General features: G+C 38.8%; 1 protein-coding gene across 8 annotated transcripts in view; it reads left to right on the top strand.

Moving 5' to 3' along the window:
• Positions 1 to 7,789, top strand: part of LOC110442051 (neurexin-2-like) — a 244,323-nt gene that overhangs the window by 6,642 nt on the left and 229,892 nt on the right. For 7 of the 8 annotated variants that reach the window (XM_021485470.1, XM_021485469.1, XM_021485471.1 and 4 more), the window contains exon 1: positions 4,418 to 4,495. The exons of the other annotated variant lie outside the window; for it this stretch is intronic. The gene's annotated coding sequence lies outside the window, so the exon portion shown is untranslated. Of the gene's footprint in view, positions 1 to 4,417; positions 4,496 to 7,789 lie in introns of those variants that run through there. 8 annotated transcript variants of the gene reach the window in all.

Raw genomic sequence — 7,789 nt, 5'->3', positions numbered from 1 at the left:
TCTGCTGTGCCCCACCCATCTGCTGTGCTCCTACCCTATGCCATGCCCCATCTATTTACCATGTCCCACCCCTATGTTGTGCCTTACCCCTGTAGTATGTCTCACCCCTCTGCTAAGCTCCTACCCTGTGCCAGGCCCATCCCTTTACCATGTCTCACCCCTCTGCTAAGCTCCTACCTTGTGCCAGGCCCATCCCTTTACCATGTCTCACCCCTCTGCTAAGCTCCTACCCTATGCCAGGCCCATCCCTTTACGATGTCCCACCCCTCTGCTGTGCACACCCTTGCAATATGCCCCACCTTTTGTTTAGCCTTTTCTTTGGGATTTACGTTCTGTTTTTTCATGGAGGAGGAATCTTGGGTTCATTGAGGATTGTATCCTTATTAGCATATCCTGGCATTTGTTTTTGTTACAAACACATCTGCATTCTGCTGAATATTCGTTGGAGTTACGACTTCGTAGGGATTAGGCTTCTCTCACTTTATTGCTTTCAAGACGTTAAAGGTTATTTTTTTTTATTTTATTTTTTAAGTTATTCCCTGGAGGTTTAAAGGTCTTTGTTTTCTTGAGCTTAATAAGCCCCTATATTCTTAGACTACGGAAAGTGTATTTTTCTGGATATTTTATTTGAAAGTGTTTATTTGATTTCATGCTTTGAATTTCTTAATAAAATCCCTACAAGTCTACTGATAAAAGTCACTGTTTGGTTGTTCAATAACAATTAAATGACAATAATTTCTGTAACAGTTTGAACTCAAGTAAGATGAAGTGAGAAAGCATATAACTTTGACTTGCCGTATGACAAACATACAATATATCTGTACTGCTGTATCTGCCTGTACTCCACCAGTACTGCTGAATCAACCTGTACTCCACCAGTACTGCTGAATCAACCTGTACTCCACCAGTACTGCTGAATCTACCTGTACTCCACCAATACTGCTGTATCTGCCTGTACTCTACCAGTACTGCTGTATCTGCCTGCACTCCACCAGTACAGCTATATTACCTGTACTGATATATCCACCAGTACTGCTGTATCTGCCTGTACTCCATCAGTACTGCTGTATCTACATGTACTCTTCCAGTACTGCTGTATCTGCCTGTACTCCACCAGTACTGCTATATTACCTGTACTGATACATCCACCAGTAGTGCTGTATCTGCCTGTACTCCACCAGTACTGCTGTATCTACCTGTACTCCACAAGTACTGCTGTGTCAACCTGAACTCCACCAGTACTGCTGTATCATTCTGAACTCCTCCAGTACTGCTGTATCTACCTGTACTCCACCAGTACTGCTGTATCTACCTGCACTCCACCAGTCCACCAGTACTGTTGTATATGAATGTACTCTACCAGTACTGCTTTTTATCTACCTGTACTCCACCAGTACTGCTATATATACATGTACTCTACCAGTACTGCTGTATCTACCTGTACTCTACCAGTACTGCTGTTTATGTACTCTACCAGTACTGCTGTATCTACCTGTACTCCACCAGTACTGCTGTATCTGCCTGTTTTCCACCAGTCCATCAGTACTGCTGTATCTGCCTGTACTCCACTAGTACTGCTGTATCTACCTGTACTCCACCATTACTACTGTATTTTCCTGTACTCCACCAGTACTGTTAGGGAGGGCTGATAAATGAACAGGAAATGTTAGGGATGGCTGATAAATAAACAGGAAATGTTAAGGATGGCTGATAAATTAACAGGAAATGTAAGGGATGGCTGATTAATTAACAGGAAATGTAAGGGATGGCTGATGAATGACCAGGAAATGTAAGGAATGGCTGATAAATTAACAGGAAATGTAAGGGATGGCTGATTAATTAACAGGAAATGTTAGGGATGGCTGATTAATTAACAGGAAATGTAGGGATGGCTGATGAATGAACAGGAAATGTTAGGAATGGCTGATGAATGAACAGGAAATGTTAGGAATGGCTAATAAATGAACAGGAAATGTAAGGGAGGGCTGATAAATGAACAGGAAATGTTAAGGAGGGCTGGTAAACGATAAGGAAACTTGTGGGAGGGTTGAATTAAATGAACGAAGAAGCATTATGGAGGGCTAATAAAAAACCATAAACGTTAGGAAGGGTGCATGGACAACTTGGCAGGAATATGTAGGGCTGATAAATGAACAAGAGGTGTACTCAAATCCCCAAAAGACCTGACCCTCCTCCATGTTTGTGTTTTGAGGCGGGATGATTGACATGGGAAGGAGATTTATATCTTATCTAGTGAGTGATCTGTCACCCAGCATCTGTCTGACGATATATACACAAATCCTCCCTGGCAGTGGCCATGGACCCTATAGGCCTTGTTTCAGGGGGTTCAGTACATTAGGGTGTATGAAATGTAGGAAAACTGATGCTTGTTCATATCAGAAAAATCTTTAGCATGTTTTGGATCTTGGAGTGAAGTCAAGTTTGTCATTGTATTTCTTTGGATATCTTCATGGCTTGGCCATTGTGAAGCATATTATTTGACTTTACCTAGTCTGTTGTCCTTTGACTTTGATATAGACCTATACATTTCCTACATAGACCTTAGCAACCTTTTGTCAAGTGATACTCAAAGCATCCTTTTCCAGATTGTCACCCCGAAGTTGTGGTCAATTTACAGGTCAAAGGACAAATCCTCTTTTCCTTGTCCATTTATTAGCTCACCTGGCACGAAGTGCCAAGTGAGCTATGCCGTGGCGCAGCGTCTGTCGTCCATCCGTCTTCCGTCTTCAGGCGTCAATATTTTACTTTAAACGACTTCTTCTTAATAACCGAAAGGCATAGGGTGATGATATTTGGCCAGAAGCAAAATGGGATGAAGGGCTACAAAGTTTGTTCAAATACATGACCTTCACGTATATTCAAGGTCACAGGGGTCAAATATGTGAAAAATATTAAACAACTTCTTCTGAATAACCAAAATGCATAGGGTGATGATATTTGGCCAGTAGCATGCTAGGCTAAAGGGCTATCAAGTTTGTTCAAATACATGACCTTCACGTATATTCAAGGTCACAGGGGTCAAATATGTGAAAAATATTAAACAACTTCTTCTGAATAACCAAAATGCACAGGGTGATGATATTTGGTCAGAAGCATGCTGAGATGAAGGGCTACAAAGTTTGTTCAAATACATGACCTTCACCGATATTCAAGGTCACAGGGGTCAAATATGTTAAACAACTTCTTCTCAATAACCAAAATGCCCAGGGTGATGATAATTAGTCAGTAGCATACTAGGATCAAGGGCTACCAAGTTTGTTTAACTGTATGACCTTGAATCATATTCAAGGTCACAAGGAGCAAATATGTTCAAAATATTTAAACAACTTGTTCTGAATAGCCAAAAGGCTCAGGATGTTGATATTTAGTCAGTAACATGCTCGGATCAAGGACTACTATGTTTGTTAAAGTGAATGACTTTGACTTATATTCAAGGTCACAGGGGTCAAATTTGTTTAAAATCTTTAAACGACCCCTTCTGAATAACCATGGGTCCCAGGATGTTAATACTTTGCAACTTGCATCCTGAGATGAAAGGCTATAAAATTTGATCAACATAATGACTTTGTTCGACTTTCAATCACAGGGGTGAAATGTTTAAAAAAAAAATAACAGGTTCTTTTGAATGAATTTAATCATAAATTATAACTGATATTTTGCCTGTAGCTTTATTTTAGATCACGTTAAAGGTTACAAGTGTGAGATTTATACCAGGTGAGCGATGCAGGCCCATTGGGCCTCTTGTTAACTGTAAATTGATTCCTTAACGGTTAATTGATTATGGGTATTTATTTCTTTTCTTTCAAAAAGTAGTAAACCCTCTAGAATATTCTGAAATTTCATTCTCCAAAGTGAGTATTTAATCCTTTAATTGTGGAGGTCAAAGGTCATAGATAGTATTATAAATGTTAATAAATGAATATTGAAACATCATGTACATCTGGACTGTTTTCATTCCATAAATCTGCCAAACCCACAATCCCAAATGGTATCTACTGAAACCAATTCTGGACATGTTGGTCAATGTTAATTTAAGAAAATGATATCACGAATTTGAAATATTAGTCTGTCTGTATGTTACATGGGGTATTTATTCCACGTTGAAACAAATTCCTCACATATGCATAGCTGTGTGTCGTTTTCCATCACCCACTTAATGTTTCATTACCATATCTATAAATCGTTATGTAAATAAACATTGTTGGCTATAAATATCTTGTTAACAGTTTCTCCTTGGCTGCTGTTGCGATACATGTGGTACAAATGTCAAACTTTCCCACAGAGAATGTTCTGTTTTGTCTGCTAGTAGTTACATAATAAAATGTAAAAACCCAAGAACCTTTGAACCTATTTTAGGCAAGTTTTTGTTCAGTTTTGTCATATTGGTGGCATTCCATCACCATGTGGTGCTGTTTTGGAGAAGTATTTATTCAGTTTTGAAGATTTTGGTCGCATGCAGGCTGACAGAAGTTCTGTAAGTAACATGAGATTTGTTTTTAGAATCCTTTGTTTATAGAGTATGTGTTTTTAGAGTATGTGTTTATGGAGTATATGTTTACAGATATGTCTTGACTTCAGCAATAGGTGTAAATAAGAGAGTGCGTATAACCTCTGGTTGCCAATTTAATGTCAAGTGTAATTGTATACTTTTAGCTAAAGACTTAAATTGAAAGGATTCAGGCTCTGTTGAAGACTTGTTTTGTATGGGGGGGATGCAGGATCTGCGTAAGACTTGTTTTGTATGAAGGGATTCAGGCTCTGCTTTAGAGGCACGGTAGTCTAGTGGTAGATCGCCAGGCTTGTGACCGAAGGGTTGCAGGTTTGAGTCACATCACAGCACTGTGTTGTATCCTTGAGCAAGATACTCCGCTTGTTCCAGTCTACTTTGCTGTAAAGGAGTACGTGGTTGGGCAGTGCTAGAAGCAGTATATAAGAACCTCAAATTATTATTATTATATAAGACTTGTTTTGTTTGAAGGGATTCAGGCCCTGCTGAAGACTTGTTTTGAATGAGAAGATTCAGGCTCTGCTGAAAACTTGTTTTGTATAAGAAGATTCAGGCTCTGCTGAAGACTTGTTTTGTATGAGAGGATTCAGGCTCTGTTGAAGACTTTTTTGTATGAGAAGATTCAGGCTCTGTCCAAGACTTTATTTGTATGTGTGAATCAGGCTCTGTTGAAGACTTGTTTTGTATGAAAGTTTCAGGCTCTATTGAAGACTTGTTTTGTATGAAAAATTCTGGCTCTGTTGTAGACTTGTTTTGCATGAAAGATTATGGCTCTGTCCAAGACTTAATTTGTATGCGTTAATCAGGCTCTGTTGAAGACTTGTTTTGCATGAAAGATTCTGGCTCTGTCCAGGACTTAATTTGTATGCGTGAATCAGGCTCTGTCCAAGACTTTATTTGTATGTGTGAATCAGGCTCTGTTGAATACTTGTTTTGTATGAAAGATTCAGGCTCTATTGAAGACTTGTTTTGTATGAAAAATTAAGGCTCTGTTGAAGACTTGTTTTGCATGAAAGATTATGGCTCTGTCCAAGACTTAATTTGTATGCGTGAATCAGGCTCTGTTGAAGACTTGTTTTGTATGAAAGTTTCAGGCTCTATTGAAGACTTGTTTTGTATGAAAAATTAAGGCTCTGTTGAAGACTTGTTTTGCATGAAAGATTCTGGCTCTGTCCAAGACTTAATTTGTATGCGTTAATCAGGCTCTGTTGAAGACTTGTTTTGCATGAAAGATTCTGGCTCTGTCCAGGACTTAATTTGTATGCGTGAATCAGGCTCTGTCCAAGACTTTATTTGTATGCGTGAATCAGGCTCTGTTGAAGACTTGTTTTGTATGAAAGTTTCAGGCTCTATTGAAGACTTGTTTTGTATGAAAAATTCTGGCTCTGTTGAAGACTTGTTTTGCATGAAAGATTCTGGCTCTGTCCAGGACTTAATTTGTATGCGTGAATCAGGCTCTGTCCAAGACTTTATTTGTATGTGTGAATCAGTCTCTGTTGAAGCCTTGTTTTGTATGAAAGATTCAGGCTCTATTGAAGACTTGTTTTGTATGAAAAATTAAGGCTCTGTTGAAGACTTGTTTTGCATGAAAGATTATGGCTCTGTCCAAGACTTAATTTGTATGCGTGAATCAGGCTCTGTTGAAGACTTGTTTTGCATGAAAGATTTAGCTTATAATTAGGCTCTGTTGAAGACTTTATAAGCATATGAGGTTACAGGCTCTGCTGAAGTGTCTGTTACTATGCAAGGTAATACAACTTTATTTGTATGAAAGATTCAGACTTTGTTCGAAGACTTGTTTTGTATGATGGAATCATGATCGAGACTCTCCTGAAGACTGTTTGTATGAGATTTAAGGCTTTGCTAAAGATAATATTTGTATGAGAGGATTCAGGCTCTGCTGAAGTAACTTAACATGCAGTAAATATTTTTCATCCAGATTATCTCAATATGCATAAATGTTGAATTTAAAATTTAGAAAGTATTTGCTGTTTATTAGTTTTAGGATGTCATCAATACATACTACTATGAGTAACATTATGCTGTACATGCCATGTCTAAATAATTCAACATACCAAGATAAATCAGGCAGGTACAGAATCTTTTATTTGCATTCAAATGCCAAGAAGTTTTTATAGAAATAATGGAAGCAATGAAAATGCTCATTTTAATATCACCCACGCTAGCCATTTTTGAGCACAGTTTTGGCCTTGGAGCTGGGGGAGGAATGTTCTGTGAGTTATTTTTTTAGTTTTAACTGGATCAGGGGGTGTCACATTCCAGGTGTCAGCTGTGGCAATACACCCTACTACCATTTTAACAAGGTATGCCTGTTCATTGGAGAGTAAAATCCTGTTATCTAAACTTAATTAGACCCATAGGATTAGTTACAAGAATTATCAATTCACACATTATTTTTGGAGGATGATCTTGTCATTGTTGTTAGACCAAATCCACTATGCTTAATTATTTTTGATGACTTTAACTCTTTTTTAATCTCAATTTTATTATTTTATTTTACGTAGATAAAATCATAATGTCATTCTTATTTTGTAAGTATATTCTGTAACAATTTAACACAGGATAAGTGGTTGGGCGTCGCACCTGCCTTTCAGCAAGGTGGCTGGGGTTTGATTCCCTGATTGAACACGAAAAAGTATTGGGTCAACTGACTGACCTTGTGGGTTTTCTCCAGGAACTCCAGTTTCCTCCCACATTAAGACCCTCTGTTTATAAGTTTATATTCATAAGTTATTCACAGCATGTAAACTTGTACATTTGTGGAATTTTAAATGCTGATGAATCCCTGCAATTGACAAGGTCTGCCATGGTGTCTATGCCTAGACTGACAAGGACTGCCATTGTCTGTATGTCTAGACTGACTAGGTCTGCCATGGTCTCTATGTCTAAACTGACAAGGTCTGCCATGGTCTCTAGGCCTAGACTGACAAGGTCTGCCATGGTCTCTATGTCTAAACTGACAAGGTCTGCAATGGTCTCTATGCCTAGACTGACAAGGTCTGCCATGGTCTCTATGCCTAGACTTACATGGTCTGCCATAGTCTCTATGTCTAGACTGACAAGGTCAGCCATGGGCTCTATGCCTAGACTTACATGGTCTGCCATAGTCTCTATGCCTAGACTGACAAGGTCTGCCATGGTCTCTATGTCTAGACTGACAAGGCCTGCCATGGTCTCTATGTCTAGACTGACAAGGTCAGCCATGGTCTCTATGCCTAGACTTACATGGTCTGCCATAGT

The sequence above is a fragment of the Mizuhopecten yessoensis genome, unplaced genomic scaffold (assembly GCF_002113885.1).
Source record: "Mizuhopecten yessoensis strain PY_sf001 unplaced genomic scaffold, ASM211388v2 scaffold716197, whole genome shotgun sequence".
Lineage (NCBI taxonomy): Eukaryota > Metazoa > Mollusca > Bivalvia > Pectinida > Pectinidae > Mizuhopecten > Mizuhopecten yessoensis.
Note: the sequence above shows the minus strand (reverse complement) of the source record. Positions and strands in the feature narration are given on the sequence as shown.